This window comes from Psammomys obesus, unplaced genomic scaffold, assembly GCF_907164565.1.
Source record: "Psammomys obesus unplaced genomic scaffold, mPsaObe1.curated_primary_1811, whole genome shotgun sequence".
Classification (NCBI taxonomy): domain Eukaryota; kingdom Metazoa; phylum Chordata; class Mammalia; order Rodentia; family Muridae; genus Psammomys; species Psammomys obesus.
In genome coordinates this window covers 2,772,568-2,789,817 of record NW_026596460.1, presented here as the reverse complement: position 1 = coordinate 2,789,817, position 17,250 = coordinate 2,772,568, and positions in this window count along the sequence as shown.

Sequence of the window (17,250 nt, the reverse complement as noted above, 5' to 3'; positions counted from 1 at the left end):
CAAACACACACACACACACACACACACACACACACACACACACACACAAACTCAGGATAAAAGACAACATCATCATCATCATCATCATCATTATTATTATTATTATTATTATTATATAATTGTTGTATTTACAATGTCTTCTGGGGGAGGAGAGAAAGACCCCATAAACACCTGAGGGCATCACCAGCAGGTTGTGGTTAGGGGTAATCAGACACCAACCTCTATGCAATCAGGTTTGCTTCTCGGGAAACACAGAAGCGGACAATTGGGTCCTTCCCCTGCGGTATCTTGTCCTATACCCCTGTGGTGCCCATGCTACATCAGGCAAGCATTTATCTGAGTTTCATGCTCTTCTCATGAAAGCCAAATGCAAACAGTCAAGACCCATGTGATGGACTATTACCAGTCTTCCTCGGACTCAGCTAAGACTCCGTCAGCCAAATCAAGTCTGTGATAATGAACTTGTATGGGTTTAGATGCCAGGGAGACAATTTGCTGTTTTACAAAGCTAGTAAGCCTTTGGATGGCCCATGGGCAGAAGGATGTGAGAAGAAGGAAGCCCACCATGGATCCCAAGAGGAAGGGAGGAGAGTGGTGAGCCAGGGAGAGGTTGAAAACCAATTACAAAACCAACTTTCCTCTTTTTTTCTGTCTTTTTCTCCTCTCTAAGCCCTCTCTAACTTTAGCCATGCAGTCTTTCACAACCCCAGAACAGTCCTTATAAAAACAACATTCTTCCTTGAGGGCAGCACACAGTAGTCATCTTGACTGGCAGGGTCTTCTTTGACATTATCATTATCAGGAGAAAACTCCTCATCCACTGGTTGCACCAGGCGTTCCAGCAGCCATCGAGCTGCATCATTTTCCTGCAGAAAAAACACAGACAGCTCCTCGTCCCCATATGAGTACAGGGTTGGGTCCATGCCATTGATTTGTTAAAAGATTCCTCCATATTACTTCGGTAAAAGATTTTTGGTTTCTGTATGCCAAAATCTATTTACCAAGCTTATCCAAATTTTAAAATTCTGATCTATTCTTTTGTTAATTTAGGTGTCCAGGGGAGTGGCTCCTCTTCTTTTTTTTTTTAAGTAAATCTTAATTGTTTAGTGGGCACACTCTAGCTTGCCTTGTCCTTGAGGACTGTAAGGTATTTCAGTTATATGAGAAACTTGAAACTGTTGACAAAATCTTTTAAAGGATTTGTTAGTATATTCTGCTCCATTGTCAGCTTTTAAATTGCTTAGGAACTCTTAGAACATTAAAAGCCTGTAGACAATGAGCAATAACATTTTTTTGCAGCTTCTCCTGGTTGAGGAGTGGCAAAAATAAATCCAGAATAGGTATCAATGCAAACATATATATATATATATATATATATATATATATATATATATATATATATTAAATTTAGGAATATGAGTAATATCCATTTGCTAAATCTGATTTGGAACCAGTCCTTTAGGATTGACTACCAAATGAGGAACAGGCTGAAATTGAGGATTTTTACTACAAGCTTTGACTATAGTAGGAGCCTATTCTTTAGTCAACCCGTATTTAAGTCTCAAGGTTTGACTATGAAGATAATGCATGTTATGGGCATTCTGGGTTCTTTTTAACTGTGAACAATGAACTTTGGTGGCTTTATCTGCCAATGAATTTCCTTTAGACAGGGGTCCTGGCAAATTAGAATGAGCCCTCAAATGTCCTATAAAAAAAGGGAAGGTTTCTTTCTTGTATCAAGTTTTGAATTTGTAAAAATAAAATTCCAGCAGGAAAAAATATCTGAATTTGACCTGCAGTCTCTAACCTAGGCAAACACTGAGCTACATATACACTATCTGTAAAAATGTGTAGACTCCTTATTAAAACTTTGAAACACAGCCAATACTGTAGAAAACTCTGCTATTTGTGCAGATGTGCTGGTCACTTGAGAAGACATTGTTGCTGCACAGGCAGCAACACCAGATAATGAATCATCAGTAAATACAGTTAAAGTACCAACAATTGGAATAACATTTGTTTTAAATGGAAAACCTATAGGTTACATCTATAAAAACTGAGTTAATTTGTTTTCTTGTGCCTCAACAGGTTGGACTCTGTCATAAAGCGTATATATGTTAAAATGCCATATTTTTCAGATCTCTGAAAAGTCTGAGAGCCAGAATATATGAGTTACTCTTTGTCTACCTTTATCATCTGCTCTAAACTGTATACTATAAAACGAGATGTTTTAATCTTTTATTTTGACATATATTTTAAATGTATGTTTTAGAACCAAATATTAGATAGATCTATATAGGCAAACATTATGGTTACCCATTTTAATATTAACCTTAAAAAAACAACCTAAACAAAGGGATTAGGTAAAATTTAATCTTATACTCAATTATAATCTTTAGCATAACTTTAAATCTGCTCTTTTTAAACTAAAATAAAAGCAAAATTTTAATTAAACATAATTTATAAAGGGGCTAGCAAATCTTATTAATCCTATCTTATTGTATTAAAACTTAACAGCAAAAAATTACAGGACAAATTTTTATTTAGCATTAAACAAAGAACTATACTTAGCCTGCAGCCTTTAGCAAAAATAGACTATTCTGGCCATACCAAAGATATAGGCCAGAAAGAAACAGCATTAAATCATTTATTTTAGGTACTGGCAGCCAGGCATATATTTTATATAATGGTTAACAACGATCTGAATATAACCCTGCATAACATTAGGCTAACATGGAACTGTAGTCCTTTTTGTCCTGTAAAAGAACCTAAGAAAACATTTTGCATTGAAAAATCTCCAGCCTTTTTAAATGAAGAAAAACATATTTTATAGTTTTTTTTACATGATATATTATAATAACTACAGTTTTTGTTTAATTGGCTTAAACAGCATGACATAATTTTACCTTGTAAAATCAATAAAATAAATACCAAGGTCTTTTGACCTTCCCCAAAGGATTGAGAAACTGTATTTAAGTTTTTGTTAGACTGCCCAAGGGTTATTATTTTAAAATACCTGATAAATTTTAAAATGTTTTATAGAGTTTAACTCTGATGGTCCAGGACCAAACTTAGAGGTGTTGATTTAAACTGCCTCATGTCCAAAAATATTAATATCGTCAGTCAGATTTTAAAATACTGCCAATTTAAGTCCACATATAAACACATACACACATAGATTCCAGAAGGAGCAGAGCCCCATGGCCCTCTCTTCAAAAGTTCCAGCGACCCCCTTGCTTTTATGGGCCCTTTTCCCAGGAACTGGGGCGTCCCCCAGACTCCCTTGACCAGATTGGAAACTCTCCATGTTTCCCAGACTTCGAGAGCAAACGAAACCAGAAACCAAAACAGACAGCTGGCAGACAAAAACAAAATACAGAAACAAAGACAAGAACAACCGCAGTACCTGCTTTTTAAACATTTAAGTACATATTTTTTTAAAACCTGTTCTTGTAATATTAAAACAAACCATTCTCTCTAGGAGTGAGTTTATAAAGCATAACCATGATTTCAAAAGTCAGAACTAGACTTAAAACTCAGAATTTATCAGTGCACACAATTTAATCTTTGAAACTAGAAGTGGCTCCATCAGTCTGGCCCCTGTCAGAGATCTGACACTGACTGAAACCTGTGGGAGGAGGGATTAGCAGAGGAAGGGGGCAGGGTGATGCCGCTCAGCTCAGCAGCCAATTTTGAGGGTGAGAGTGTTCCCATCCACCCTAGTTCTGCGAAAACCATTTAAGCCATCCAAGCCTACCCGCTGTAGGGGAGGGGGAAGAAGAAGTACAGTGTCCTGGTTCCTCTGCTCACCGAGCTACTAGCTATGGGCCCCTCTCTGTACTTTCTACCCCAGCCCGCCTGGAGGTCTTTTTGTTGTTGTTGTTTGTGATAGAGGGAGGCAGGCACAGGAGGCCAGTCTGAATTATGAGACTTGGCAGTTTCCTTCTTGACTGTTTTATACTCATTATCTAGAGCTTGTCCCCTAAACCATTTTTTGCTCTCAAATTACACCAATCTGTTTGAGCTCCTTTATGAACATTCGAAATAACCTTAGAAGTACTTTTTTTTTTTTTTTTTTTTTTTTTGCCTGTTTGGTTGCTCTAATTTTTCAAGTAGCTCTTTAGCTTGTGAGATTCTTTTTTATTTACCCTTACTTCTTGTGTCTTGAAGGACTCATTGAGACCCTGTAAGAATAAGTCATGCTTACTCAATTCTTGTTGCATAATTCATTGTCCTGACTTACCTCTACGGATTAGATTCACAGACAGGTGGCTCTGTGGAGATCTCTTATGCAGGATCTTCACTAACTTCCCCTGTAGAAGCGGCGATCCTATGAAATTGTGTGGGCCCACAAAGAACGACATTCAATTCAATCCCCGTGCCTCAGGTTCACATTGGATGCCAATTATGTCCCATCCAGCAGGAGTTCAACAGGTTCCTAAGGAGGGGTGAAAAGAATGGGGGCGACAAGAGACACAAAGAATGAGAGCAAGTCTATAGTCTGATCTTGCTCTCATTTATTTGAAAATTTTCACACAACTTTATAGGGAGAAGGCAGGAAGGGAAAATGTGTCAGCAATATAGTTTACAAAACATAACAGGGTGATTAATGATGATGCAGAAAACTGCAAGAATGTTTACTAAAAGAGATACTACAAGAATGTCAGCTAAGATATCTCAAAATGTCTAACCTGACACAGAGATGTCTCATAGGTTCTGGAAATGTAAATCTCTCACCTATGACCTTGTTGCAGCTGTCTGTAACTTTCCACTAGCTGGCCTTGGCTCCAGGCAAAAATTGATATAATGTCTCAAGAAAGAGAAAAGAGAAGTAACATGATATTGTGATATAAATAACTTCAGGCATATTGATATTGGAGAATGAGTTCACCTTCATCCCATAATGTCTTGGGCTCAAAATGCCAACCCAGTGTCACCCTAGCTGTTCCTCGATATACCTCTCAGCCTTTTCTTTTAGCCTATTTTCATTTCTTTGTTACTTTATTAACCCACAGAACCACTTTTCTATCACATACCCACAGCTGCCACCCTAGACTGGGATTTAGGACAGAGCTTTGTTCATCCCTCATAAGAGAAGCTTATTCTCTCAGGAGATGAAAATTAGCACAGAAAGCCACAACAGCACAATATGAGAGTTAGATGACATCAGGGCACACATCCATAAATGGCATGATTTCATCAAACTCCTCTTCTCAAAGCTCATGGAGCTATGCTGGAGAGAAGGAAAAAGGTTACAAGATCCAAAGATGATGTATGACTCCAAGGAAATAGGATCTTTCAGACAGAACAGTCCTGCTATACATGTAAATTGACAGAGACTGGGACAGAACACAAAAGGCCAGAACAGGTTCAAATCAGACAAAATCACAGCATTAAGAAGAGGACATGGTGGCAGGTAGGGAATCCAAGATGTCAGTGTCCGACGGACATTGTATCTGAGGAGCGGGACAGCATTGTCAGCACATTGACCAAGAGACTGAACTCTGGGCCCTAAAACACCAGTGACTGTGTTTCCCAGATGAGAGGAAACCCCACAGTGTGGGAATCAATCTGGTCCATTCTCAACTCACCCAGCTAAAACCTGGAAGAGTTCACAGGTCCCAGCAGGCACTCAGTCGCCAGCCCAGAACCACATGCCTGTATGTCCTGATCACCTTCCCAGACTGAACTGTGGGCACCGAAACACCAGAGACTGAGATTTCTAGTCACAAGAAAATCCCACAGTGAAGGAAGAAAACAGGATCAACCTCAGGTCACCCAGTCAATCCCTGGAAAAAGTCCTGGGGACCTTCACCTGTCTAACCCACAGCTGCCAGCCCATACACCTGATGGTGACTAGACTCACCATCCAAGACAGAACTGTGGGCCCCAAGGCACCAGAGACTGGGTTTCCCTGTTGGGAGAAAACATTACAGTGAGGGAAACAGCAGGTCCCTCCCAACATATACACATTGAAAAATTTCCTGGAAAAGTTCCCGGGTTCCTACAGGTGCCCAGTCGCCAGCTTGGAGCCACCACACACCTGGCCTGCGTGATCTACATGCCACCCCAGACAGAACTGTGAACCCCAAAACACCACAGAGTTTGTCTCCCTGTTAGGAGGAAACCCCATGGTTGGGGGGAAATATCTGGTCTAACCTCAGGACATCCAGCTCTGAAAAAATCTCTGGGTTCGTGCAGACTCCAGGCTCTAGACTCCTGCTGCTTGCATTGGTGCTGTGCTCACCTGCCACCAACCTCAGACATATAGAAGCCTGGGATCCCAGAGATCAACTCACAGATACTGCTCCAAGAGGCAACCAGTTTTCCCTAACTAAACTGAACAAACCACGGGACTCCCAGGTTCTACAAGAGGGCTGTGCCTAGAAAACAGTGTAAGAACAATAGCAGCAGCTCACTAAATTCAGAGCAAGAAGCCCAGCAACAGGGCAGCTGTCTCTAGGACTTTTCTGGGTGAGAGGAGAGCCTCCCTGACTAACAAACACCACAATTACCACTCAGGTCTATATGCCTGTGGTGAGCTATGGCAATTTCTGAGAAACACTGGTCATTCAGTGACCATACTGCAAAAGGTGAGGAAGCCTCCTTCAGAAAAAAATCATCTTCTTTTCAAATGGATTCTCCCCACCCCAGGATTCCAGGAAGCACCAGATACTAACAGCCAACACCTAAGAGAGCCCAGTGGGTAGAGGCCAGTGTGAAAACTTAACTTAGAAAAAAATAAAATAATTCAAAGAATCAGAGAAACCAACAACTGGTTCTGTGAGAAAATCAACAAGACAGACAAACCCTAAGCCAAACTAAGAGTCAGAGAGACACCATCCAAATCAACAAAATCAGAAATGAAAAGAAGGACACAACAACAAACACCCGAGGAAATCCAAACACCCATTAGATCTTATTTCAAAAGCCTATATGTCACAAAATTTAAAAATCTAAATGAAATGGACAATATTCTTGATAGATTCCACTTGCCAAAGCTGAATCAAGATCAGGTGGAATAATTAAATAGTCCTATATCCCCTAAGGAAATAGAAGGTGTCATCAAAAGTCTCCCATCCAAATAAAGCTCAGGGCCATATGGTTTCAGCACAGAATTCTACCAAACATTCAAAGAAGAGTTAACACCAATACTCTTCAACCTATTCCCCAAAGAGAAACAGAAGAAACATGACCAAACTCATTCTATGAAGCCACAGTCACATTGATATCTAAACCACTCAAAGTCCCAACAAAGGAAGAAAATTTCAGGCCAATCTCTCTTATGAACATTGATGTAAAAATACTCAATAAAATACTCACAAAACAAATCCAAGAAATATGAAAGATATCATCCACTATGACCAAGTTGGCTTCATCCCAGGTATTCAGGGGTGGTTCAATATACAAAAATCCAGCAATGTAATCCTCCATAAAAAAAAAAAAAGAAAGAAAAGACCACATGATAATCTTCTTAGATGCTGAAAAATTATTTGATAAAATCCAACATTCATTTATGTTTAAAGTCCTGGAGAGAGCAGGGATACAAGACACATACCTAAACATAGTAAAGGCAATATACAGCTAGCCTATAGCCAACATCAAACTAAACTAAATGGAGAGAAAATTAAATCAGGGACAAGGCAAGGCTGCCCATTCTCTTCTTACCTCTTTCACATAGTACTTGAAGTCCTTGCTAGAGCAAAAAGACAATTAAAGGAGATCAAGGGCATTCAGTTTGGCAAATTATCACTATTTGCTGATGATATAATTATCACTATTTGCTGATGATATAATAGTATACATGAGTGACCCCAAAAATTCTACCAGGGAACTCTTACAGCTGATAAACACCTTCAAAAAGTGGCTGGATACAAAATCAAGTAAAAAAAAAAAATCATTAGCCCTCCTGTATACAAAAGCAAAAGAGATGAGAAAGAAATTTGGGAAACAACATCCTGCACAATAGCCACAAAAAAACCATAAAGTACCTTGGTGTAACTCTAACCAAACATGTAAAAGACTTGTATGAAAAAAAAAAACAAAACATTCAGTCTCTAAAGAAAGAATTAGAAGAAGATATCAGAGGATGGAAAGATCTCCCATGCTCATGGCATGGTAGAATTAACATAGTAAAAATGGACATCTTGCCAAAAGCAATCTACACATTCAATGCAGTTCCCATCAAATTACCAAGATAACTCTTTACAGACCTTGAAAGAACAATTCTCAACTTCATGTGGAATAACAAGAAACCCAGAATAGCTAAAACAATCCAGTACAACAACAGATTTTCTGGAGGTATCTCCATCCCTGATCTCAAGCTGTACTTTAGAGCAACAGTAATAAAAACTGCATGATATTGGCATAGAAAGAGAATTGCTGATCAATGCAATTGAATAGAATACCCAGAAATAACACTACACAATTATGGACATCTGATTTTTGACAAAGATGCCAGAACCATACAACTGAAAAAAGATAGCATCTTCAACAAATGGTGCTGGTCTAACTGGATGCCATCATATAGAAAAATGCAATAGATCCATACTTCTCACCCTGCACAAAACTAAAATCCAAGTGAATCAAAACCTGAATATAAAAATGGACATACTAAACCTGTTAGAAGAAAAAGTAGGGAAGAGCCTTGAACTCATTGGCACAGGAGACAAATTCCGGAACAGATCATCAACAGCACAGGCTCTAAGATCAACAATCAATAAATGGGGCCTCATGAAACTGAAAAGCTTCTGTAAAGCAAACGACACTGTATCAGAACAAAAGGACAAACTCTAGATTGGGAAAGGATCTTCACCAATCCTATATCTGTCAGAGGGCTAATATCCAGAATATATAAAGAATTTAAAAAGTTAAACAGAAACAAAGTAATCAAATTATAAAATGGGGCACAGAGCTAAACAGAATTCTAAACAGAGGAACATCGAATGGCAGATAAACACTTAAAGAAAGGCTCAACATCCTTAGTCATCTCAGAAATGCAGATCAAAACGACCCTGAGATTTCACCTTACTCCCATCAGAATGGCTAAGATCAAAAACTCAAGTGACAACACATGCTGGAGAGAATGTGGAGAAAGAGAACCCTCCTCTATTGCTGGTGGGAATGTCAAATTATACAACCACTTTGGAAATCAATCTGGTGATTTCTCAGAAAATTGGGAATAGTGCTACCTCAAGATCCAGCTATACCACTCCTAGGCATATATCCAAAAGATGCTCAAGTATACAACAAGAACATTTGCTCAACCATGTTCGTAGCAGCTTTACTTGTAATAGGCAGAATCCAGAAACAACCCAGTTGCCCCTCAAAGGAGGAATGGATACAGAAATTGAGGTACATTTACACAATGGAATACTAATCAGCAATTTAAAACAAGGAAATCATGAAATTTGCAGGCAATTGGTGGGATCCAGAAAAGATCATCTTGAGTGAGGTGTCCCAGAAACAGAAATACACACACGGTATATACTCACTCATGAGTGGATACTAGACATATAATATAGGATAATCATAATAAAATCTGTACATCTAACTAAGCTAATCAAGAAGGAGGACCCTTGGTAGGATGTTCAATGTTCATTCAGAAAGGCAAAAGTGATGGACATTGGAAGATGGAGAAAACTGGGAACAGGACAGGAGCCTAACAGAGGGCCTCTGAAAGGCTCTACCCAGCAGGGTATCAAAACGTATGCTGAGATCTTAGCCAAACTTTGGGTAGAGTGCAGGGAATCATACGAAAGAAGGGGTAGGTAGAAAGACCTGGAGGGAACAGCAGCTTCAGAAAGAGAGCAACAGAACCAAAAAATGTGGACACGGGGTCTTTAGTTAGACTGATGCTCCAAACAAGGACCATCATGGAGATTACCTAGAACCCCTGCAACAGAACAAGCCCATGGCCTCAGTGTCCAAGACGATTCCCCAATAATAGGAACAGGGACTGTCTCTGACATGAACTCATGGGCTGGCTTTTTGATCACCTCCACCTGAGGGGGGAGCAGCCTTACCGGTAAGTCTGCTCAGAGGAAGACAAAGAGGTCAGTCCTGATAAGACCTGATAGACTAGGGTTAGATGGAAGGGGAAGAGGACCTCCCCTATCACTGGACTGGGGTAGAGACATAGGAGAAGAAGAAGGAGAGAGGGTAGGAGTAGGGAAAGGGCTACAGCTGGGATACAAAGTAAATAAACTATAATTAATAGAAATAAAATTAAAATTAAAAATGAAGAGGAAATATATGCAAAATTCCATCATAATGAAAAACCTATTTGTAATTGATACCTACTTGGAAATGAAAAATTATTTTTTCTTCACCGGACTGTCATGGGATATATCAACTACCTTCCATTGCAGGTCGCAAGTCCAGGAGTAGTTAGCCAGCATAAAACAAATATTTTGTTTCTGTTGGGTGTGCTTTACTTTTGTTTTGATTTTTTTTTTTGAGGTTGTTGCTGTTGTTCTTTTGTTTTTCTTTACTTTGTTTTGACTTTGTTTCTTTGGATGTTGTTTTTTTTTTCTGATTTATGAGAGACAGAAAGTAGACAAAGATGAGAGAAAGAGAGAGAGAGGAACAGAGAGAAAAATTGAGTGCGGAAGGAGGATCTGTGAGGAGCTACGGGAAAAGAAAGTGTATGATCAAATGAATTGAATGAAAAGAAATTTGCAATAAAATTAAGCTAATTTTTATACAGGATAAAAGAGAAATTAGAGTATGAGAAAAGGAGATCTGAGGAGAAAAATAATTACTTTTACAGTAAGATTAAGGCACTGCAATGAGAATTCTCTAAGTTATGCTATTGTTAGTCATCTATCAGCTGAAAACATGTCAACTTATCCATTCCTTCTGAGTCTTTCCCTATTCAATTCCTCTTCTCTGTGCCACTTAGAGAGATGTACCAGGGTAAATATTGTGGCTTATTCTGTGAGAAACCTTCATTAGTCTTCTCCTCAACTGGCACGGAGGCCCTTTTCAGGCTGACCATTTTACTTGGGATTGGAATTGTGGATAAATATGATTTCTCAGAAGGGCAGTAAAACGGACCATTAAAAACATAGCACAAATTAGCTTTTTCAATGTAATTGACTGCACACAGAGGGACCATAAGGGATTTGGGACATGAAGTAGGCCCATTTCAATGCAAATGGAAGGAAGAAAAGAATTCAAAGAGGGTGTGCTAGACAGGCAGGGGGAGACCTGAGCAGAAAACAAAAATTAGACTTTTAATAACCTGGAAGACAAAGAGAAACTTTTGAATATCAACCTTGAAAAATATTTCTACAGTGTCTTCAGGTGCTGAAACTGAAATCAGCTGTGCCAGCATAGTTCTTGATCCTTCTCACAGAGAAGGACAAATCCCCTTTCTTCTGTCTTCTATTAGAATAGCAGACAAGAAATATGAGGTTATATGGCTTTAAGCTTCTGCAGAGCACTGACTTCAAACACTCATGATTCAAATAGTATATGTTTGGTGAACGTGTGTGTGCATATGTGCATGTGAGAACACATGTATGTGTATGTCGATACATTTGTAAACATGGCTTTGTGTGTGGATGAATATGATTGTAAAGCCAACTATTTCAGCATTTCAACATGACCAAAAAATGAGAATTAAAAGAAGTTTTCTGGAGTTTTTATGGCTTGTCTCAGTTCACACATGGAGACATTCTGAGAAGTATGGTCATTTTACTTATCCTTTATTTTATGATCAATATAGAAGGCATCATCAGAGATTAAATTCCCAAAAAGATGAAATAATATCAAATTTTGTTAAGTCATGGCAACAAATTAGGACTTAAAGGCTTTTCTACCTCTAAAACTTTTAGAACCTAGATCACATAAATGGCAGTGTTCTAGCTGTGGCTGAAAATATTTTCCATGAAAAATTAGATGCAATAGATAAAAGACTGTCTTGCAAGAGTTATCTTGAGTCTTTAAAATTCTGTGGACTTCTTTCAGGAAATAGTGGATCGAGACCACAACTCATTTACATAATCAAGTACACTGCATCCCCAATACACCTAAGCCGTTCTGGGTCAGATTTTTATTCTTATTAATTTACTTATTTATTTGCTTTACATCTCTATCACAGCTCCCCTCCCTCCTTTCGTGTCTTTGATTCCATTCATCACCCTGTCTGTTTTATTCCAATACCGTGTGGTTTTTATTACTATTGCTCTGTAAGCACAGCTTGACATCAGGGTAGTGATAGCTCTAGAATTTCTTTGATTGTACAGGAATGTTATAGCCCTCCTGGGTTTTTGGTTTTTCCATATGAAGTTGAGAATTTCTTTTTGAAGATCTGTAAAGAATTGTGTTGAAATTTTTTTAAATTTAATTTTATTTTCTTAATTACACTTTATTCACTTTGTATCCCCCCATAAGCCCCTTCCTCCTCCCCAACCAGTTCCACCCTCCCTCCCCCTTCTTCATGCATGCCCCTCCCCAAGTCCACTGATAAGGGAGGTCCTCCTCTCCTTCCTTCTGATCTTAGTTTATCAGATCATATCAGGAGTGGCTGCATTGTCATCTTCTGTGGCCTGGTAAGGCTACTACCCCCTCAGGGGGAGGTGATCAAAGAGCAGGCCTTGATGGGAGTTACTTTAAATTGAATTGAAACTGTAGATTGCTTTTGGTAAGAGGGATATTTTTATTATGTTAATCCTACTAAACAAAGAACATGTCAGATCTTTCCATCTTCTGATATCTTCAATGTCTTTCATCAAAGACTTGAAGTTCATGTCAGAGAACTCAGTTGCTGGCTCTTTGACCACCACCCCCTGAGGGGGAAGCAGCCTGACCAAGCCACAAAAGAAGACTATGAAAGACAATCCAGATGAGACCTGATCAACTAGGATCAGATGGAAGGGGAGGAGGTCACTATCAGTGGACTGGGGGAGGGGCATAGGAGGAGATGCTGGAGGGAGGGAGGGCGGGATTGGGAGGGAAGAAATGTGGAGTTACAGTTGGGATACAAAGTGAATAAATTGTAATAAATAACAAATTATATTAAAAGAGTCTTGAATTCTTTTTTAACTTACATATTTTTTAATTACAGTTTATTCGCTGTGTATCCTAGCTGTAGCCCCCTCCTTCATTCCTTCCCTCCTTCATCTCCTCCCTGCCCCTCTCTAAGTCCACTGATAGGGGAGGTCCTCCTCCCCTTCCATCTGACCCTAGCTTATCAGGTCTCACCAAGACTGGCTGCAATGTCCTCCTCTGCAGCCTAGCTAGGTTGTTCCTCCCATGAAGGGTGGGAGGGTCAAAGACTTCATGTCAGAGACAGTCCCTGTTCCCCTTACTAGGACACCCACTTGGAAATTGAGCTGCCATAGATGTCTGAGCAGGAGTTCTAGGTTATATCCATGCATGGTCTTTGTTTGGAGAATCAGGCTCAGGAAACATCTCTGTGCTCAGATATATTTGGTCCTTGTGGCAGTCCTGTCCTTTCCAGCTCTTATTAACTCTCCCTTCTTTCATATGATTTCCTGCACTCTACCCAAGGTTTGGCTATGAGCCTCAGCATCTGCGCTGGTGGGAATTTAAACTTGTACAACCACTTTGGAAATCACTCTGGCACTTTCTCAGACAATTAGGAATAGTGTTACCTCAAGATCTAGATATACCACTCCTAGGCATACATCGTAAAGATGCTCAAGTATCCAACAAGGACATTTGCTCAACCACGTTTTTAGCAGATTTATTCTTAATAGCCAGAACCTGGAAATAATTCATCAATGGAGGAATGGATACAGAAACTGTGGTACATTTACACAATGGAATACTACTTACTCAGCAATTAAAAACAAGACTATCATGAAATATGCACGCAAATGTGGGTTTTAGAAAAGATTATCTTGAGTGAGGTATTCCAGAAGCAGAAAGTCACACATGGTATATACTCACTTACAAGTGGATACTAGACCTATAAGATAGAACAAACATAATAAAATCTGTATACCTAAAGAAGCTAAACAAGAAGAGGTTCCGGGGTATAATGATCAGTCCTCACTTAGAAAGACAAATGGGATGGACATTGGAAGCATGAGAAAACAAGAAATAGTATAGGAACCTACTATAGAGGGCCTTGGGAAGACCCTCTAGGTCTTATTATCACTCTCTTCTTTCATAAGATTCCCAGCACTCTGCCCAAAGTTTGGCTATGAGTCACAGCATCTGCCTTGATACCCTGCAGGGTAGAGTCTTTCAGAGGCCCTCTATGGTGGGCTCCTGTCTTGTTCTCTGTTGTCTCCCTCTTATGTCCATCCTGTTTGCCTTTCTGAATGAAGATTGCTCAACTTACCCAGGATCCTCCTTCTTGCTAAGCTTGTTTAGGTGTATAGATTTTATTAGGTTTATCTTATATATCTAATATCCACTCCTAAGTGTCTTTCTGCTTCTGGGATACCTCACTCAAATGATCTTTTCTAGTTCCATCCATTTGCCTGTAAATTTACTGATTTACTTGTCTTAAATTGCTTAGTAGTATTCCATTGTGTAATTATACCACAATTTCTGTATCCATTCCTCCTTTGAGGGGCATTTGGGTTGTTTCCAGTTTCTGGCTATTATGAGGGAAGCTGCTACTAACATGGTTAATCAAATGTCTGTGTTGTATACTTGAGCATATTTTAGATATATGCCTAAGAGTGGTATAGCTGCTCTTGAGGTAGCACTATTTCTAATTGTCTGAGAAAGCACCAGATTGATTTCCAAAGTGTTTGAACAAGTGTACATTCCCACCATCAATGCAGGAGGGTTCCCCTTTCTCCACATCCTCTCCAGCATGTGATGTCACTTAAGTTTTTGATCGTAGCCATTCTGATGGGTGTAAGGTGAAATCTCAGAGTCGTTTTGACTCACATTTCTCTGATGACTAAGGATGTTAAATATTTTTTAAAAGTTTTTCTCTGCCATTTGATATTCCTCTACAGAGAATTCTCTGTTTAGCTTTGTACCCCATTTTTTAATTGGATTACTTGATTTCTTGCTTTTTAAATTGTTGAGTCCTTTATATATTCTGGATACAACCCTGTGTCAGATATAGTGTTGATAAAGAGCCTTTCCCAGTCTGTAGTTTTGTTTTTTTTTTTTCTGATGACAGTGTCCTTTGCTTTACAGAAGTTTTCAATTTCATGAGGTCCCATTTATTGATTATTCATCTTAGAGTCTGTGCTGTTGGTGTTCTCTTCAGGAAGTTGTCTCCTATGCCAATGAGTTCTAGGCTCTTCCCCATTTTCTTTTACTAGATTTAGTGTGTCTGGTTTTATGGTGAGGTCTTTGATTCACTTGGACTTTAGTTTTGTGCAGGGTGATAAGTATGGATCTATTTGCATTTTTCTACATGTAGACATCTAATTAGACCAGCACCATTTGTTGAAAATGCTGTCTTTTCACCACTTTATTGTTTTGGCTTCTTTGTAAAAAATCAAGTATCTTTAGGTGTGTGGGTTTATTACTGGGTCTTCTATCTATTCTATTTCTCCATCATTCTGTTTCTATGCCAGTACCATGCAGTTTTTATTTCTATTACTTTGTAGTACAGCTTGAGATCTGGGATAGAGATATCTCCAGACAATCTGTTGTTGTACAGCATTGTTTTAACTATTCTGTTTTGTTTGTTTTGTTTTGTTTTTACATATGAAATTGAATATTGTTCTTTCAAGTTCTGTAAAGAATTGTTTTGTATTTTGATAGGAATTGCATTGAATCTGTAGATTGCTTTTGGCAGGATGGCCATTTTCACTACGTTAATCCTACTGATCCATGAGCATGGGAGATCTTACCATCTTCTGATATCTTCTTAAACTTTTTCCTTCAGACACTTGAAGTTTTATTCATACAGGTCTTTCACTTTCTTGGTTAGAATCACACCTAGGTACTTTATAGTATTTGTGGCTATTGTGAAAGGTGTAGAGGGTGTAGTTTCCCTAATTTCTTTCTCAGATCTTTTGTCTTTCATATACAGGATGGCTACTGATTTCTTTTTTTAGTTAATTTTGTATCCAGCCAATTGTCTGAAGGTGTTTATCAAAGCTGAAGGAGTTCTCTGGTTGAATTTTTGGGGTCGCTCATGTATACTATCACATCATGTGCAAAGAGTGATACTTTGACTTCTTCGTTTCTGATTTGTCTTCCCTTAATATCCTTTAGTAGTCTTATTGCTCTAGCTATGACTTCACGTACTATGTTGAAAATATAGATAAAGTATGGGCAGCATTGCCTTGTTTTTTTATTTCAGTGGGATTGATTTAATTTTCTCTCCATTGAGTTTGATGTTGGCTATAGGCTTGCTGTATATTGCTTTTACTATCTTTAGGTATGTGCCTTGTATCCCTGATCTCTCTAAGACTTTAAATATGAATGGGTATTGGATTTTGTCAAATGCTTTTTTGGCATCTAAGGAGATGTTCATGTGGTTTTTCTTCTTCAGTTTGTTTATATGTTGGATTACATTGGTGGATTTCTGTATGTTGAACCACGTTTGCATGCCTGGGAAAAAGCCTAAAGTTAGTCATGGTGGATGGTATCTTTATGTGTTCCTGGATTTGTTTTGTGAGTATTTTGTTGAATATTTTTGCATCAATGTTCATAAGAGAGATGGGTCTGAATGTCTCTTTTTTTGTTGGGTCTTTGTGTAGTTTAGGTATCAATGTGACTGTGACTTCATAGAATGAGTTTGGTAATGTTCTTTCTGTTTCTATTTTTGGAATAGTTTGAAGAGAATTGAAGTTAGGTCTTCTTTGAAGGTCTGGTAGAATTCTACCTTGAAGCCATCTGCACCTGTTCTTTTTTTTGAAGGAAGACTTTTGAGTGCTGCTTCTATTTCCTTGGGGGACTTTTAATCTATTTACCTGATCTTGATTTAATTTTGGTATATTGAATTTATCAAGAAAATTGTCCATTTTATTTAGATTTTAAAATTTGTGGCATATAGTCTTTTGTAATATGACCTGATTATTTTTTGGATTTCCTTCTTGTCTCTCGTCATGTCCCCCTTTTCTTTTTCTGATTTTTTCTTATTTTACTAGTTTCTCTCTGCCTTTTAGTTAGTTTGGCTAAGGGTTTGTCTATCTTGTTGGTTTTCTCAAAGTGCCAGCTCTTGGTCTCATTAATTCTTTGAATTGTTTTCTCTGTTTCTAATTCATTGGTTTCAGCTCTGAGTTTGATTATTTTCTTTTTTTTTTTTAATTTTATTTTTTTCTTATCAGTTACATTTTATTAACTCTGTATCCC